This window comes from Ovis canadensis, chromosome 3 (assembly GCF_042477335.2).
Source record: "Ovis canadensis isolate MfBH-ARS-UI-01 breed Bighorn chromosome 3, ARS-UI_OviCan_v2, whole genome shotgun sequence".
NCBI lineage: Eukaryota > Metazoa > Chordata > Mammalia > Artiodactyla > Bovidae > Ovis > Ovis canadensis.
In genome coordinates, this window is record NC_091247.1 from 18481118 (window position 1) to 18500445 (window position 19328).

Genomic DNA, 19328 nt, shown 5'->3' on the forward strand with positions numbered 1-19328 from the left:
ACTTTTTCCTCCCTGCGCTGTGTCCATAAGTAATTTTGAAGTCACGGAGTCAGGTTCCCTGGTGTAGATTTACACAGTAGCTGCCCCTGGAGCACCATGGCAACAAAGCATACCTCACTAGGCCTGCAGGCAGGACCTCTGGTGTTTGTTCATCTCACAATGCCTCCTAGGTTGTTGAATATTCTACTGGGGGTGGGGGACACCTACGGGTAGAGGGGGGTGGGGTCCAATCCTGGGCAGTAAAATGCAATCCGTCTTCCTAATCCTACACAAAAGTAACTCAGGGCTTCCCATGCAACTGGGACACATGGGGACTCTGAATCCCTCTAGTCAACCCTCAAAAGCAATGGATACTCTAAATAAAGTAATAGAATTTTACAACTGGAGAGGACTTCGGAAGTTATTTAATTCAACCTCTCATGAGCGTGTGCATGCTTAGTCACTCTGGGGTGTCTAACTCTTTTCGACCCTTTGGACTGTAGCCTGCCAGGCTCATGTCAAGACAAAGATAACAAGGCTCAGTGACTTTCCAAAAGCTTTATAAGTGGTTTGCAACCCAAGCCATGTGCCACTGACATCTGGTCCCTTCAGGCATTCTCTCTACCAGGCACTGTGGTACTCTCTCTCTGATGAGGAAACCAGCAAATACTAGTCCCCAAGGACTAGTTAGAGTTAATACTAGTTATTTTAGAGTTAATACCTTGAGGGGAGCAATAGAATGGTATAAAAAAACACCCCCAAATCCCAGGCTTTCATAGCATAATGAGTAAAATGTCACAATAACAATATCTGTACTTTCCTACACAACTGAAATTTCCCCTACCAACATGGTAAGCTTAATAGTAATGCCTTAAGGGTTTGTAACGTTTTACAATTTGTGAAACACTTTTTCACTTTTTATGTCATGGTTATGAAACGTATTAAGTAGCCAGGGAACATGGGTTTGATTCCTGAGTTGGGAAGATCCTCTGGAGAAGGAAATGGCAACCCACTCCAGTGTTCTTGTCTGGAGAATTCCATGGACAGGGGAGCCTGGCAGGCTACAGTCTATGGGGGTAAGAGTCGGACACAACTGAGCGACTAAGCACACACACACACATTTTATAAGTGAGGAAACTGAAGTTCAAAGAAGTTCAGATGTCTTGCCACATGATAAGTGACAAAGAGGGGACCAGCGCTTTGGTCTACCTCCTACTCCAGTGCTTTTCTCTCATAATATCTAAGAAGTGGCAACAGAATAGTGGACTTTGATAGATTCACATTAAAGAAAACCAAGGAACACAGCTCTCATTTAGAGACTTTCTCCAAGATGATATATACCATCTGCTGCTGAGGCCCAAGACCCAAGCATTCCACACGCCAGTCTTCCGCCCACAACATAGAGTTCACTGCACCTTTGTTACTTCCATGAATGGAACATTTGTTTATAAACACCAAATATGCATACACCTCTCCAAATCTGGCAAACATTCTGCAAGGCAGTGCAACTGGAAAATCTAATATCTCAAAAGTGTTTTGCTTCTGCCAAATTCAAATTCAAATTCAAATTCAAATTCAAATTCTGCTGTGCATCTGTGTAATGCATCTTTTTCCATCCCCTGTATAATGAGCTTGAATCTTTAAGAAGTTGCATCCTCACAAATAAAGGTAATAGAGACTCTCTCGTGAGCCTTTGATGAAATAATTATCTGGCAGTTAACAAGCAAAGCCATTCCTGCCAACTTGGAATCATACCCGGAAAAGAGCTGGGGGAAATTTCAAGATACAGTTTCAGAGTCTGACCCTTGAAATGTGAATTACAAGAAATTATGGTTAAAAGAGAAATATCTATTTTCATGAAGGCGGGGCAGAATTTCAGTGTATCTTCTAGTGAGTATGCTTATGCTCTCTCCTGTGTCTGGGGAGATAAGATTCTAACACTTACCATTAGGACATCATGCCGTAATGGAGGGTAGAGGATGTGAAACAGATGTCAGGAGAACTTTCTGCTCTTGTTTACCTAGACGATAATATGCTTTACTCTCTTTGAGTGTGTCAAAAGTATTTACTGTTGTAAACTCCAATAAATTCATTTATATATTTTAGATTGTAAAGGTTTCAAAGCAGAATTCATTAATCTTGATGCATCTATTAAGAAAATACCTAGTCACTCCACAGTATGTGGAAATGCAGAAAGACTTAAAAAAGAAAAATACCACCCAAAGGCATTTGCTATATTCTTAACGATGCAATTGAAAGAGTTGGATAAACAATCTTTGTTTCTATGCTTTTTGGTAATATCATTTTCCCTGGGCCAGTTATTAAATATATTATGGAAGTAATTCTAATCTGCTTCTGAATCCAAATTGTGTAGTCTCTGCCAAATACTATCTCAACGTGCTTCAGAATCCTGGCTACACACACACACACACACACACACACACACACACACACACATATTGTTGTTGTTAGTTACTCCCCGAGTCATGTCTGACTCTTTGCGACTGCATGGACTGCAGCCAGGCCTCTCTGACCCGGCTTCTTTGTCCCTCACCATCTCCCGAAGTTTGCCCAAGTTCATGTCCATTGCATCAGTGATGCTGTCCAGCCATCTCATCCTCTAACAACTTCTTCTTCTGTCCTCAATCTTTCCCAGCATCAAGGACTTTTCCAATGAGTCAGCTGTTCACATCAGGTGGCCAAAATATTGGAGTTTCAGCTTCAGCATCAGTCCTTCCAATGAATATTTAGGGTTGATCTCCTTCAAGATTGACGAGTTTGCTCTCTTTGCTGTCCAAGGGGCTCTCAGGAGTCTTCTCCAATACAACAGTTCAAAGGCATCAACTCTTTGGTGCTCCGCCTTCTTTATAGTCCAGCTCTCACAACCGTACAGGACCACTGGGAACACCATAGCCTTGACTATACAGACCTTTGTTGGCAGAGTAATGTCTCCGCTTTTCAACACACTGTTTAGGTTTGTCATAGCTTTCCTACCAAGAAGCAAATGTCTTCTGATTTCATGGCTGCAGTCACCATCTGCAGTGATTTTAGAGTCCGAAAAGAGGAAATCTGTCCCTACTTCCATTCCCCCCCCCGCCCCGCCACTACTTGTCATGAAATAATGGCACCAGATGCCATGATCTTAGTTTTTTTAATATTAAGTTGTAAGCTGGCTCTTTCACCCTCCTTGTTCACCCTTATCAAGAGGCTCTTTAGTTCCTCTTTACTTTCTGCCATTAGAGCGGTATCATCCGCATCAGTTCAGTTCAGTCAGTTCAGTCGCTCAGTCGTGTCTGACTCTTTGCGACCCCATGAATCGCAGCATGCCAGGCCTCCCTGTCCATCACCAGCTCCCGGAGTTCACTCAGACTCACATCCATCGAGTCCGTGATGCCATCCAGCCATCTCATCCTCGGTCGTCCCCTTCTCCTGCCCCCAATCCCTCCCAGCATCAGACTCTTTTCCAATGAGTCAACTCTTTGCATGAGGTGGCCAAAATACTGGAGTTTCAGCTTTAGCATCATTCCTTCCAAAGAAACCCCAGGGTTGATCTCCTTCAGAATGGACTGGTTGGATCTCCTTGCAGTCCAAGGGACTCTCAAGAGTCTTCTCCAACACCACAGTTCAAAAGCATCAATTCTTCGGCGCTCAGCCTTCTTCACAGTCCAACTCTCACATCCATACATGACCACAGGAAAAACCATAGCCTTGACTAGATGGACCTTAGTCGGCAAAGTAATGTCTCTGCTTTTGAATATACTATCTAGGTTGGTCTTCACTCTCCAAAATGTCTGGCTCTGGATGACTGACCACAGCATTGTAGTAATCAGGTTCATTTAGATCTTTTTTGTACCATTCTTCCATGTATTCTTTCCATCTTTTCTTGATCTCTTTAGCATCTACTAGGTCTCTACCATCTCTGTCCTTTATTATGCCCATCTTTGCGCAAAATATTCCCTTGATGACTCCAATTTTCTTGCAGAGATCTCTAGTCTTTGCCCTTCTGTTGTTTTCTTCTAGTTTTATACACTGTTCACTGAAGAAGGCCTTGTTTTCTCACTGTGCTCTTCTTTGGAAATCTGTGTTTACTTGGATATACCTTTCCCTTTTTCCTTTGCTTATTGCTTCTCTTCTTTCTTTAGCTATTGGTAAGGCCTCCTCTTCATGACTCAGATAACCATGATGGTGTTATCACTCATCTAGAGCCAGACATCCTGGAATGTGAAGTCAGGTGGGCCTTAGGAAGCATCACTATGAACAAAGCTAGTGGAGATGATGGAATTCCTGCTGAGCTACTTCAAATCCTAAAAGATGATGCTGTGAAAGTGCTGCACTCAGTATGCCAGTAAATCTGTAAAACCCAGCAGTGGCCACAGGACTGGAAAAGGTCAGTTTTTATTCCAATTCCAAAGAAAGGCAATGCCAAAGAATGTTCAAACTAATGCACAATTGCACTCATCTCATACGCTAGCAAAGTAATACTCAAAATTCTCCAAGCCAGGCTTCAACAGTACATGAACTGTGAACTTCCAGACATTCAAGCTGGATTTAGAAAGACAGGGGAACCAGAGATCAAACTGCCAACATCCGCTGGATCATTGAAAAAGCAAGAGAGTTCCAGAACAATATCTACTTTTGCTTTATGGACTACGCCAAAGCCTTTGACTGTCGATCACAACAAACTGTGATCCTCAAGATCCTTCAAAAATTCTTCAAGAGATAGGAATGCCAGACCACCTGACCTGTCTCCTGAGAAATCTGTATGTAGGTCAAGAAGCAACAGTTAGAAATGGACATGGAACAATAGACTGGTTCCAAATCAGGAAAGAAGTACATCAAGGCTGTATATTGTCACCCTGCTTATTTAACTTATATGCAGAGTACATTATGTGAAATGCCAGGCTGGATGAAGCACAAGCTTGAATCAAGATTGCTGGGAGAAATATCAATAACCTCAGATACGCAGGTGACACTGCCTTTATGGCAGAAAGTGAAGAAGAACTAAAGAGCCTCTTGATGAAAGTGAAAGAGGAGAGTGAAAGAGTTGGCTTAAAGCTCAATATTCAGAAAACTAAGATCATGGCATCTGATTCCATCACTTCATGCGAAATAGATGGGGAAACAGTAGAAACAGTGGCTGACTTTATTTTCTTGGGCTCTAAAATCACTGCAGATGGTGATTGCAGCCATGAAATTAAAATATGCTTGCTGCTTGGAAGAAAAGTTATGACCAACCTAGATAGCATATTAAAAAGCAGAGCTATTACTTTACCAACAAAGGTCTATCTAGTCAAAGCTATGGTTTTTCTAGTAGTCATGTATGGATGTGAAAGTTAGACTATAAAGAAAACTGAGCACTGAAGAATTGATGCTTTTGAACTGTGGTGTTGGAAAAGACTCTTGAAAGTCTCTTGGACTGCAAGGAGATCCAACCAGTCAATCCTAAAGGAAATCAATCCTGAATATTCATTGGAAGGACTGATGCTGAAGCTGAAACTTCAATACTTTGTCACCTGATGCAAAGAACTAACTCATTGGAAAAGACCCTGATGCTGGGAAAGATTGAAGGCAGGAGGAGAAGGGGAGGACAGAGGATGAGATGATTGGATGGCATCACTGACAGAATGCACATGACTTTGAGTAAGCTCTGGGAATTGGTGATGGATAGGAAAGCCAGGCATGCTTCAGTCCATGGATCGCAAAGAATCAGACACGATTGTGCAACTGAACTGAACTGAACTGAAGGCCTCCTCAGATAACCATTTTACCTTCTTTCTTTTCTTTTTCTTTGGAATGGTTTTATTCACTGCCTCCTGTACAACACGGCGGACCTCTGGTCCATAGTTCTTCAGGCACACTGTTTATAAGTTCTAATCCTTTGAATCTGTTCATAACCTCCACTGCATATTCATAGGGGATTTGATTTAAGTCATACCTGGCTGGCCTAGTGGTTTTCCCCCACTTTTTTTAGTTTAAGCCTGAGTTTTGCTATGAGAAGCTGATGATCTGAGCCACAGTCAACTCCAGGTCTTATTTTTGCTGATTGTATATAGCTTCTTCATCTTCAGCTACAAAAAAATGTACTCAATTTGACTTTGTTATTGGCCATTTGGTGATGTCCATGTGTTAAATCGTCTCTTATGTTGTTGAAAAAGGGTGTTTGCTATGACCAGTGCATTCTCTTGGCAGAATTCAGTTAGCCTTTGCCCTGCTTCATTTTGTCCTGCAAGGCCAAACTTGCCTGTTACTCCAGGTATCTCTTGACTTCCTACTTTTGCATTCCAATTGCCAATGATGAATAGCACATCCTTTTTGGTGTTAGTTCTAGGAGGTCTTCTAGGTCTTCATAGAACTGATCAGCTTCTTTGGCATCGGTGATAGGGGCATAGACTTGAATTACTATGAGGTTGAATGGCTTGCCTTGGAAGGAACCAAGATCATTATGTCTTGAGATTGCACCCAGGTAGTAAATTTCAGACTCGTCTGATGACTATGAGGGCTACTCCATGTCTTCTATGGGATTCTTGCCCACAGTAGTAGATATAATGATCATCTGACTTAAATTTTCACTTTCCTATCCATTTTAGTTCACTGATTCCTAAGAGGCTAATGTTTATTCTTACCATCTCCTGCTTGACCATGTCCAATTTACCTTGATACATGGACCTAACATTCCAGGTTCCTACACAAAACTATTCTTTGCCACGTCAGATTTACTTTCACCACCAGACACATCCAGAACTAAGTGTCATTTCCGCCTTGGTCCAGCCACTTCATTCTTTCTGGGGCTGTTAGTAGTTCTCCTCTGCTCTTCTCTGGAGCATATTGGACACCTTCAGACCTGGGGGACTCATCTTTCAGTGTCACATCTTGTTGTCATTTTATATAGTTCATAGTGCTTCCCTTGTGGCTCAGCTGGGAAAGAATCTGCCTGCATTGAGGGAGATGGGGGTTCAATCCCTGGGTTGGGAAGATCCCCTGCAGAAGGGAAAGGCTACCCACTCCAGTATTCTGGCCTGGAGAATTCCATGGATTCTACAGTCCATGGGGTCGCAAAGGGATGGACACGACTGAGCAAATTTCATTTTCACTTTCATCACAGAAACTAATACAACACTGTAAAGCAATTATATTCCAATTAAAAAAAAAGAAATTCTGTTTAAACAAACAAACAAACAGTAGCAAGGGAACCACAGTTTTATTAAGTATATAAATTATCTCAATGAAGCATGCAGATATTAGATATGAAACGAATACACAGGGCCAAGCAATAGTTTCAATAAGTAATCGGATACATTTAAGTCATGGTTTAAATTGATGATATATGAAGACCCATCATGCTATTTCTTGGAACACTTTAAACTACTCTGCCGAGCAAAATAATTTAAAAACTTGTATAGAAAGTTGGCATTTGAGTAGATTCTGCATGCCAGAGCACAGCAACATGAATCCGCTGCTCTCTTGCCAAATTGCAAGGTCTCCTCCGCTTGCCAATCTGTTCGTTTGCCAATCTTTATCGATTACTTGGGACAATGATTTTGAATACTGGCTTTTGAGGTTGTTTTGTCCTTACATACTACCTATATTTGCAAGAACTTCTTCAATCTGTACAGGTGTCATCAGATGTTAGGAATTTGAAATTTTAAAGACACAGACAAAGAAGGCAATGCAAAAGAATGCTCAAACTACTGCACAATTGCACTCATCTCATATGCTAGTAAAGTAATGCTCAAAATTCTCTAAGCCAGACTTCATCAATACGTGAACCATGAACTCCCTGATGTTCAAGCTGGTTTTAGAAAAGGCAGAGGAACCAGCAATCAAATTGGCAACATCCACTGGATCATGGAAAAAGCAAGAGAGTTCCAGAAAAGCATCTATTTCTGCTTTATTGACTATGTCAAAGACTTTGACTGTGTGGATCACAATAAACTGTGGAAAATTCTGAAAGAAATGGGAATACCAGACCAACTGACCTGCCTCTTGAGAAATCTGTATGCAGGTCAGGAAGCAACAGTTAGAACTGGACATGGAACAACAGACTGTTTCCAAATAGGAAAAGGAGATCGTCAAGGCTGTATATTGTCACCCTGCTTATTTAACTTATATGCAGAGTACATCATGAGAAACGCTGGACTGGAAGAAACACAAGCTGGAATCAAGATTGCTGGGAGAAATATCAATAACCTCAGATATGCAGATGACACCACCCTTATGGCAGAAAGTGAAGAGGAACTAAAAAGCCTCTTGATGAAAGTGAAAGAGGAGAGCGAAAAAGTTGGCTTAAAGCTCAACATTCAGAAAACAAAGATCATGGCATCTGGTCCCATCACTTCATGGCAAATAGATGGGGAAACAGTGTCAGACTTTATTTTAGGGGGCTCGAAAATCACTGCAGATGGTGATTGCAGCCATGAAATTAAAAGATGCTTACTCCTCTGGAAGAAAAGTTATGACCAACCTAGATAGCATATTCAAAAACAGAGACATTACTTTGCCGACTAAGGTCCGTTTAGCCAAGGCTATGGTTTTTCCTGTGGTCATATATGGATGTGAGTGTTGGACTGTGAAGAAGGCTGAGCACCGAAGAATTGATGCTTTTGAACTGTGGTGTTGGAGAAGACTCTTGAGAGTCCCTTGGACTGCAAGGAGATCCAACCAGTCAATTCTGAAGGAGCTCAACCCTGGGGTTTCTTTGGAAGGAATGATGCTAAAGCTGAAACTCCAGTACTTTGGCCACCTCATGCAAAGAGTTGACTCATTGGAAAAGAGTCTGATGCTGGGAGGGATTGGGGGCAGGAGGAGAAGGGGACGACAGAGGATGAGATGGCTGGATGGCGTCATGGACTCAAAGGACGTGAGTCTGAGTGAACTCCAGGAGATGGTGATGGACAGGGAGGCCTGGCGTTCTGCGATTCATGGGGTTGCAAAGAGTCGGACACGACTGAGCGATTGAACTGAACTGAACTGAAAGACACAGAAAGATAGGATCTTCCAAGTCGGTGCTAGTTGTAAAGAACACTTCTGCATATGCAGGAGACACAGAGACATGGATTTGATCCTTGGATTGGAAAGATCCCCTGGAGAGGGCACATGGAGGGCTACATATAGATCATGGGGTTGCAAAGAATCAGACACAGCTGAAGTGGCTTAGCACGTACACACACTGCCAATGTCTTAATAACTGATTTATCGTATGTCTTATAATCAATTCAGGGAAGGAATGTAAATCCATTTCCTGTTGCTCCATTTCGGGGCTTTCCTGGCACCTCAGGTGGGAAAGAATCCGCCTGCAATGCAAGAGACCAGTTCGATTCCTAGGTCAAAAAGATCCCCTGGAGAAGGAATAGGCTACCCACTCCAGTATTCTTGGGCTTCCCTGGTGGCTCAGCTGGTAAAGAGTCAGCCTGCAATGTGAGAGACCTGGGTTTGATCCCTGGGTTGGGAAGATCCCCTGGAGAGGAAACAGCTATCTACTGCAGTATTCTTGCCTGGAGAATTCCATGGATTGTATAGTCCATGGGGTCACAAAGAGTCGGACACGACTGAGTGACTGAATTGACTGAACTGAAAGAGCAACTTATATTTGAGAAAGATTTGTGAAATGTGCTAGACTGGTCTCCCAGGAGGGTGAAATCCTGCATTTACTCATTACACTGGTTGTGTGCCTGTCACTTATGGTAACACAGTCATGGAAAGAAACGAGGAAATGTGCAGCTTTTTTTGTAAGGACTTTCTGTCACTGAGCCTATGTTCTCTGTTGCTAGTCTTCTTTCTTTGGGAAACGCTAGAAATAATTCAACAAGAACTTCTTGTCTTAAGATGACTAAAAGATGTTCCCACCTCCCACCTCATTCTCCTCTTGTAAATCATCCAGAAACAAAAACAAAAAAGAAAGTTAAAAGAAAAAAAAAGAAAATTATCCATCTTTGATAAAGACAGGAGACTTCTGATACCCAAAACCCAAACTCCACTCTCCTCTGAAAAAAACAGGCTTCCTTCCTGATCAGATTATGGGGGAAGTCCAACAGTCCCCAACCCCATCTTCCTGTGTTGCCCTACCCTGGCACACACATTCACACACACACATTCATGTATACACATATACCACACACATTCACATACCACACAAACACACACATGCTCACATCTATTACACACATGCCATACACATACTCACACACACACACACATACCATACACTCACACACACAGTCACACACACAAACATACCACATAATATATACATATATCACACATCATACACACATATGCACACACCTCACATGCACTCACACATACAACTTCCAGTCAGCCTTTCTGTGCACCACTTTTAAATATGACATTTCAGGATCGCTAGGTATTTGAGAAAATGTTTCAGCAAACAAGAGGCCAAAATGAACTGAGAGAAAAAAAGAATTCAGAGGAAACAAATAAATGTTAACATGAGTTAATATCCTGAGATGAAAAAACATATTATAGCCACAAGAATAGGAATTTTTTTTAAAGAAAGGTGTCATCAGAGTGCAAGAAAGACCTCATCTCTTTGAAATTAAAAATAGATGAGGTCTATTAAAAAAAATTTTTTAAAAATTAAGTCAGTGGAAGGACAGAAAGCTAAAGTTGAAATCCCCTCTAAAAGTAAAATAAAGGGATTAAGATGGAAAAGGAGAGGCGGGTATAAATGTCAAACATTGGGACTTCTCTGGCAGTCCACTGGTTAAGACTCTGAGCTCCCAATGCCCTGGCTGGAGAAATATTAATAAGATCCCACATGCTGCATGAAGTGGCCTAAAAAATAAAAAAATAAATGTCAAATATCACTGAGGAAGTCCAACATCTAAGTAACAGGAATTCAACAGAGAAAAGAGTGAGAAGAAATGATCAGAGAATGAATGTGAGGAAATTTCCTCAAACTGAACTATAAATCCCCAGAATAAAAGTACTCCTCAGATACCCAACATAGCACATGACGAGAAGACCCATAATAAGACATATTATAATAATGAAAGTTCACATTACTGAGCATAAAAGAAAAATCGTAGCGACTTCTGGAGACAGAATGGAGCAGAAGGTAAGGATTTGGATGCCACATGAGAACACATTGACTTCTCAAAGGTAACACTGAAAACCGGTGATTCAACAACAAACAAAGAACACCTGAGAAAGGAGAGAAAGATCTTCTGATGCTTTCAGTAAATTTAGAGAGAATGATGGGCTTCAAAAACTACCATTGCAAATAATATATGAATAGCTGATTTAGGCAAGAATCATCCATAAATGTGGAAACTAGTTGTGGTGTCACACCCCAAATTACTTCCTTTGAGACAGCTCTTACCATGAGCTAGGCAATTCATGTTTGATCACCTCAGCTCCATGAACTGGCTACCACTGTGGTATCCCTGCTCTACAGATTAGGAAGTATCCATGGCCACATGTTCTGGAGATAGGACTCAAATCCAGCCAGAGCAGTCCCTTGTCCCCCAAACCCCACGACCTTCTGCCTGGGCTGAGAAGGGACCCTGGGGTGATACCAGCCTCAGGGTGACCAGGTGTCTGATACCCTAAACTCTAGTGGGTGAGAGCGGACAAACTGTGGGCTTTGGGGGCCCTGGCTGGCCATTGAGGTGAGATGTGGACAGGACAACAGCTGTTGCTCTGGTTCCTCATCAAGCCTCCTGCTTTGCCTTTAAAAGCAGAGTTAAAGGAGGTGTTATCTGCATTAGCCAGATATTCACCTCCTCTCTCATTTATCTTTCCCTTGTAAACACAGACGTGAACCACTCCAGTCACCGGAAAACTCGTATCTTTCTTCCGGGAGCAGCTATGAAGACCAGGGCCCATCTCCTGTGTTCTCCTTGCACTTCAGGGCCAATCTACACACGACCTGGATTCAGCTGTTCCCAGTTAGCTCTGAATGAGCCCTATAAATAGCAAGAGATACCCACAGGATTACAAGAAGGTTTCCCTCATGCTGCTTGGATGGTTAAACATAAACGTTCCAGAACACTACCACTTTGAGAATCCTGCTTTGAGAAGTGTTTCTTGTTTCAAGGATCACATAAAAGTGGAAGGGTTGCAGGGCCTCTGTCTTTCTCTGGATAGTCCCAATTCTGAAGCAGCATGTCTGTTTCCTGCTTTAGAGGAACATCTTTATGGATACATGAGCTCACGTGACTGCCAATGGAGTTTGTTTAATAAAATAAGGATCCCATGCCATCAATTTTTCAACCAACAGGGCACCAGTTTTATTAGAAGCTCTGCAGTAAAGACCACCAACAATAAGGAAACAAACCCTTACAAAACTATAGCAAATAGAAGTTCTAGCAATAATTAAATAGTCAAGATTGACTAGCAGGCTTTTGGTCAATTTGATGATCATTTTTGATAAAATGTCATTCTTTTCCTGGTTTTCAAATCATCCTTTATTTATTGCTTTTTCATGCTGCCTCATTTACCTGGAGACCCTGATGCTGGGAAAGATTGAAGGCAGGAGGAGAAGGGGACAATGGAGGATTAGATGGTTGGATGACTTCACAGACTCAATAGACCTGAGTTTGAGTAAACTCTGGGAGTTGGTGATGGACTGGAAGGCATGCGGCAGTCAAGGAGTCAGACACGACTGAGCGACTGACCTGAACTGAAAGTGACATTTTAAAAAATGTTTTTCATAAAAATTAAGTAGAAAAATAAAAATAGCCCCATAGTGGCATTTTTAAAGATTGTTTATTGAGAGTGCATTATAGTATCTAATTCAACAACAACAACAAACAAATATTAATTCTGTTTACAAAATGCTCACCGCATGGATAGAGTCATGTTTTTCGGTTGGAATGAAAAATTAAAGGAGGCACAGGGCCGGGCTCTGGAAAGGGGGGCGGTGGCCGCCGCTCCCCGTCCCCGAGGCCGCCACGTCGCTCACGTACCGCCGGCCGAGCGGCAGAGCGGCGACTTGGCCCCCGGGCGGCTCCTCGGGCGCATCTCGGCAGGAGGCTGGCGCGGCGGCTTCGCGGAGCCGCCTGGCCGGCCGGGTTCCGGGCCAAGGGCAACTTCTACGCGCGCTTCTCGCCGTCCCCGCGCGCTCCAAGAAGCAGTTCCTGGACCTCGGATCTGTGCGTGCTTGTGAAAAGACTTCACTTCTGTTTCTGCGGCAAGAGTTGCCTCTGAGATTGGCAAATATAATGAAAGAAGTAAGTCTCCTTCCAGATAATCTTCTCTGGACATCAGTTCAGTTGCTACAGAGCTGGTAGATATCCAAGAGCTTCTTGAGTTTAAGGACAAAAGTGCTGAAGATGCTAAAACTTTTTATGAGTTTACAGATGCAGTGATACGGATCAGGAACCGACACAATGAAGTGATTCCCACAATGGCTGAAGGTGTGGTTGGATACAAGGAGAGCTCTGGGGTGGATCCTGTCACCAGCTAGAATGTTCAGTAATTTCTGGATCGTTTCTATGCGAGTTGAATTTCAATTAGAATGCTACAAGGAAGGAAGCCTATCTCATCGAGAACACCTTGGAAGCATAAATCCAAACTGCAATGTGGTTGTTATTAAAGGTGGCGATGTGAGAGCTGGACTATGAAGCAAGCTGAGCACCGAAGAATTGATGCTTTTGAACTGTGGTGTTGGAGAAGACTCTTGAGAGTCCCTTGGACTGCAAGGAGATCCAACCAGTCCATCCTAAAGGAGATCTGTCCTGGGTGTTCATTGGAAGGACTGATGTTGAAGCTAAAACTCCAATACTTTGGCCCCCTGATGTGAAGAGCTGACTCACAGGAAAAGACCCTGATGCTGGGAAAGATTGGGGGCAGGAGGAGAAGGGGATGACAGAGGATGAGACGATTGGATGGCATCACCGACTCAATGGACATGAGTTTGGGTAAACTCTGCGAATTGGTGATGGACAGGGAGGCCTGGCGGGCTACAGTCCATGGGGTCGCAAAGAGTTGGACATGGCTGAGTGACTGAACTGAACTGATGAAAATGCTAGGCGTCTCTGTGATTTGTATTATATTAAAGAATCAGGAAAAAAAAGTCTGTCACGACTGAGCTGAACCGAACTCTCCCAAACTAGAACTGAAGAACTAAATGAATACAATGAGAGCAAGGATGGAGCATCACGCTGACAAAGGTGTTTACCCACCTATTCAGGCCCACTTCACACTCAGTTCAGTTCAGTCGCTCAGTCGTGTCCGACTCTTTGCGACCCCATGAATCACAGCATGCCAGGCCTCCCTGTCCATCACCAACTCCCGGAGTTCACTCAGACTCATGTCCATCGAGTCAGTGATGCCATCCAGCCATCTCATCCTCTGTCGTCCCCTTCTCCTCCTGTCCCCAATCCCTCCCAGCAGCAGAGTCTTTTCCAATGAGTCAGCTCTCCGCATGAGGTGGCCAAAGTACTGGAGTTTCAGCTTTAGTATCATTCCTTCCAAAGAAATCCCAGGGTTGATCTCCTTCAGAATGGACTGGTTGGATCTCCTTGCAGTCCAAGGGACTCTCAAGAGTCTTCTCCAACACCACAGTTCAAAAGCGTCAATTCTTCGGCGCTCAGCCTTCTTCACAGTCCAACTCTCACGTCCATACATGTCACACTGGGTAAGGAGGATTTGACTGTGAAGATGAGTGACTGAGGAGGTGGTGTTCCTCTGAGGACAAACTGACCGACCCTTTAACTACACGTACACCGCTGCACCCCGGCCTCATTTCGAGATGTCCCAAGCCGTGCCCCTGACTGGTTTTGGTTATGGGTCACCCATATCACACCTTTATGCGCAGTACTTCCAAGGAGACCTAAAGCTGTCTTCCCTAGAGGGCTGTGGGACAGACACAGTCATCTACGTTAAGGCTCTGTCAACAGAATCAATACAAAAAGACTCCCAGTGTATAACAAAGCTGCCTGGAAGCATTACAACACCAACCATGAGGCCGACGACTGATGTGTCCCCAGCAGAGAACCAAAAGACATGACAACATTCCGCAGTGCCTAGACACATTTGGGGCCCCTGGAAAATCCAGATGTGGCTTTTTATTAAATTTGGAAGGGTGGTATTCAGGGACAAAAAAAAAAAAAAGGAATATCGCCTCTTAGAGCAGAACAATTTATCTTAGCTAATTAATACAAGAGGGTGGGGCACTTATAGCATGATGACCTTGGAGTTCAAGGTCACTGAGAAAGACTGTGTTCCTTTGATGCCACAAAGTGTCAGAATGTCTGAAATATGCCTGCAGTGTTTCAGGTTGAAGTTTGAACAAACCCATGAGGCCTTTGGGCTTCCACAATTTAAAATAATTTTATCAGCTATCAACTCTCCCCACCCCAACTCCTCCCAAGTTTTGCTGTTTCGTCAGGTTTGATGAAGACATTAAATCTAACTAGATATGTTTTCACCCTTCCCTAAGCCAGAACACATAAGCTTCCAGAACACATGTTAACTAATCTGGACTGTATCCTCTTTGCAACAGGAGATCGCTTTCATCTCTTTATTACTAGAGAAGAAATAGCTTTACTTAGTCAGAAGGCAAGTTGGAGACCCAAAAGAAATCTTTAAACATTTTAAAACCATTTTTTTAGGTCATTTCAGTTCAGTTCAGTCACTCAGTCACAACCCCATGGACTGCAGCACTCCAGGCCTCCCTATCCATTGCCAATTCCCGGAGTTTACTTAAACTCATGTCCATTGAGTCAGTGATGCCATCCAGCCATCTCATCCTCTGTCATCCCTTTATCCTCCTGCCTTCAATCTTTCCCGGCATTAGGGTCTTTTCAAATGAGTCAGTTTTTTGCATCAGGTGACCAAAGTATTGGAGTTTCAGCTTTCGCATCAGTCCTTCCAATGAATATTCAGGACTGATTTCCATTACGATGGACTGTTTGGATCTCCTTGCAGTCCAAGGGACTCTCAAGAGTCTTCTCTAACACCAGTTGAATCTAATTCAACCCCATTGGAGGATTTCAGCATCAAAAATATTGAATATAACAATGCACCATACAAAAACCTTGTAAGGGAAAATTCCTGCTTTACAGATGAAGAAAATGACACTCTGCTATTTATAACATTATAGTGAATAAATGACAGTACTGGTGTTTAACCCCAGGCTTTCTCTCCCTCCACTCCTCTCCTGTCCAGATGCTATCCCAGATGGTAACACCTGGCCAGAGGTCACCGACTCGACCCCTCAGAGGCCCAGAGAAGAGCACAGAGATGACAATATGCATCAGTGGGCTTTAGTCCCATACAGAATCTTGGGGCTGTAGTTTATCTTTTCTGTTTTTCCCAAATTTCTCATCTGGCTAGAGGCTAATTTGCCTTGGATCCTATTCTGCTGTCTGGTGTGCAGTGAGCTTAGCAGAGCAGATTCTGTCTGCAGGTTAGGCCAGCCATAAGAGGAGTAAATTCAGTTCAGGGGAGGCTGATAGCACCCCACTTGCCACAGACCTAGGCCACGTCTTTACCTCCTTCAGTTGAATTCAAATGCTGGAGTGGAAGAGAGCGATGCTCTGTATCCAATTCCTCTGAAGCCCCACAGCCATGGAGTCTCGCTGGTTCCACATAATGGAGCTTCTGGCCTGCACCTGACGGCCTTCAGCTCCAGACTGTCCTCTCTCCTGTGACAGTCTCTGTGTTTTGTGATCTGCTCTCTGGGTTCAGCTCCCAGTGACCTGTATGTGTCACAGTTGGCAGCCGTGAGGTCCGAAGGGCCAAGATCCCCCGCTGGACGTCATCACCGGCACCTAGCATATAGGACAGATACGGAGTCCAAGCTCGTACTGCTCACTGCAAGACGGGCCAATAAGTCGAGAGACGATTTGTTGGGGCAAGAATAGCAACTTGACTTGGCAAGCCAGCAGATAGAGAAGATGGTGGGCTCGTGCCCCCAGAGAACCATCTTGCTTGAATTGGAATTCATGCTTCTTTTATACTTAAAGGAAAAAAAAAAAAAAAAAGAAGAGCGTAAAGTCAAACACTTCCCAGTACCCATCAGCCTCTGGAGCGGGTATGCTAATTTCTTCCCCCTGCCGTCATTTCACAGGTGGGCTTGGTCAGGATGCTAAACAATGGTATTTAGCTTAATGCTTATTATCTGGGAGGCAGAGTTCCCAGAGCTGGCCCATTATGCGGAATTTCAGCTTATAGGCAACATCTCTTTTAGTGGTGAACTTGTAATAGAATACGAAGTTTTCCCCTATTACAGAATGTGCCCAGTAAACACATTTTAGTGAAAGAATATAAAAGTTATATTTCATTCCCTTAAATAAAAGTGTAATTTTCTATTTGGGTATAGGTTTTAGAAGTGGCCCACCCATCAATAGTGAATCAGAAAGTGTTTCTGCTTCTCCTTCAGAGAACAAACAAGCAAAAGATGTGTTTTCCGGCCCCAAGGATCTTACAATTTTGTTAATACATATTTTAAAATTTTAATGCATAATCATTCATGAGGGTATATGATAAATGCCAAATCAGTTGCACATATAGGAAGGGCTATAAATCATCAAAAGGAGGGTTGTCTCTGTTGTATAAGGGCGCTTTGTGATAAGTGGACTTTGAAGGATGGAAAAGGTTTAAAGAGAGGAAGTGACGTGAAGATGATATTTAAATGAGCAGAGGTGTGGTTAGAAAAGGAACAGGATGTGTTTAAGAATACAGAGTAGGCTGGGATGTTTGGAGAAAAAATTTTAATTAAGAAGCAATAAGAAATAAGGTTGAAAAGGTAAGAGACATCTAGATTATACAGAACCTTCTCATTTTATAAGAAATAAGTATGTATAGGTATAACCTTTAAAAATTGTGAATCACTATATTTTGTACACTCATAATTTATATAACATTGTACAGCAACTATACTTTGATTAAAAAATAAATGACTAGGATTTCACCAGTGGTCCAGTGGTTAAGAACTCATCTGCCAGTGAACTTTGATTCTTGGTCCAGGAAGATTCAACATGCCTTGGGGCTACTCATCCTGCCTGCCACAATTACCAAAACCTGTGTGCCCTAGCAATAATCTCAGATATGCAGATGACACCACCCTTATGGCAGAAAGCGAAGAGGAACTAAAGAGCCTCTTGATGAAAGTCAAAGAGGAGAGTGAAAAAGCTGGCTTAAAACTCAACATTCAAAAAATGAAGATCATGGCATCTAGTCCCATCACTTCATGGCAAATAGATGGGGAAACAATGGGAACAGTGAGAGACTTTCTCTTCTTGGGCTCCAAAAATCACTGCAGATGGTGACTGCGGCCATGAAATTAAATGACACTTGCTCCTTGGAAGAAAACCTATGACCAACCTAGACAGCATATTAAGAGCAGAGACATTACTTGGCCAACAAAGGTCCGTTTAGTCAAAGCTATGGTTTCTCCAGTATTCGTGTATGAATGTGAGAGTTGGGCCATAAAGAAGGCTGAGCACTGTAGAAATGATGCTTTTGAACTGCGGTGTTGGAGAAGACTCGCCAAAGTCCCTTGGATTGCAAGGAGATCCAACCAGTCAATCCTAAAGGAAATCAGTCCTGAATATTCATTGGAAGGACTGATGATGAAGCTGAAACTCCAATACTTTGGCCACCTGATGCGAAGAATCGACTCATTGGAAAATACCCTGATGCTGGGAAGATTGAAGGTGGGAGAAGAAGTGGATGACAAAGGATGAGATGGTTGGATGCCATCATCGACTCAATGGACCTGAGTTTGAGCAATCTCTGGGAGATGGTGAAGGACAGGGAAGCCTGGTGTGTTACAGTTCATGGAGTCACAAAGAGACAGACTTGACTGAGTAACTGAACAACAATGTGCCCTAGGCCCCGTGCTTCACGATAAGAGGAGACACCGAAATAAGAACCCCTCACACTGCAGCTAGAAAGTAGCTTGCCACAACTAGAGAAAACTGGAGTGCAACAACGAAGACCCAGCATAGTCAAAAATAAGAACAAATAAATAAATAACTCTTTTTAAATGAGTGAAAGAAAAAAAATAAGGTCTTCCCTGGTGGTTCAGTGGTTAAGACTCAGTGCTTCCAAAGCAGAGGGCCTGGGTTTGATCCCTGGTCAGGGAACTAAGATACTGAATACCACATGACACAGTCAAACAAGAATACAAAAACAAAAAGACATGACATTAGTTAAAATTACTTTGTGCATACTATAATAAATTCAAGCTAATTTAAAAGGCAAGAGGAATTACTTTTGCAGAATTTGGAATATCTTGCACATGGTAATTACTTTGTATATAGCTTTTACATGGAATTGGAGTTTTAGAATAATATTCCTTTAAGATGAATGGGAAAATAAAGAGAAGAACAATAGATGTGATGAGAAGGAAAGAATGCTGGTGAGAACAGTTATTAGAG

General features: G+C 42.8%; 1 pseudogene; it reads left to right on the top strand.

Moving 5' to 3' along the window:
* The window catches only part of LOC138436240 (pyruvate dehydrogenase (acetyl-transferring) kinase isozyme 1, mitochondrial-like), a 52851-nt pseudogene extending 37881 nt beyond the window's left edge, over nucleotides 1-14970 (top strand).
* The last annotated feature ends 4358 nt before the right edge of the window (nucleotides 14971-19328 follow it).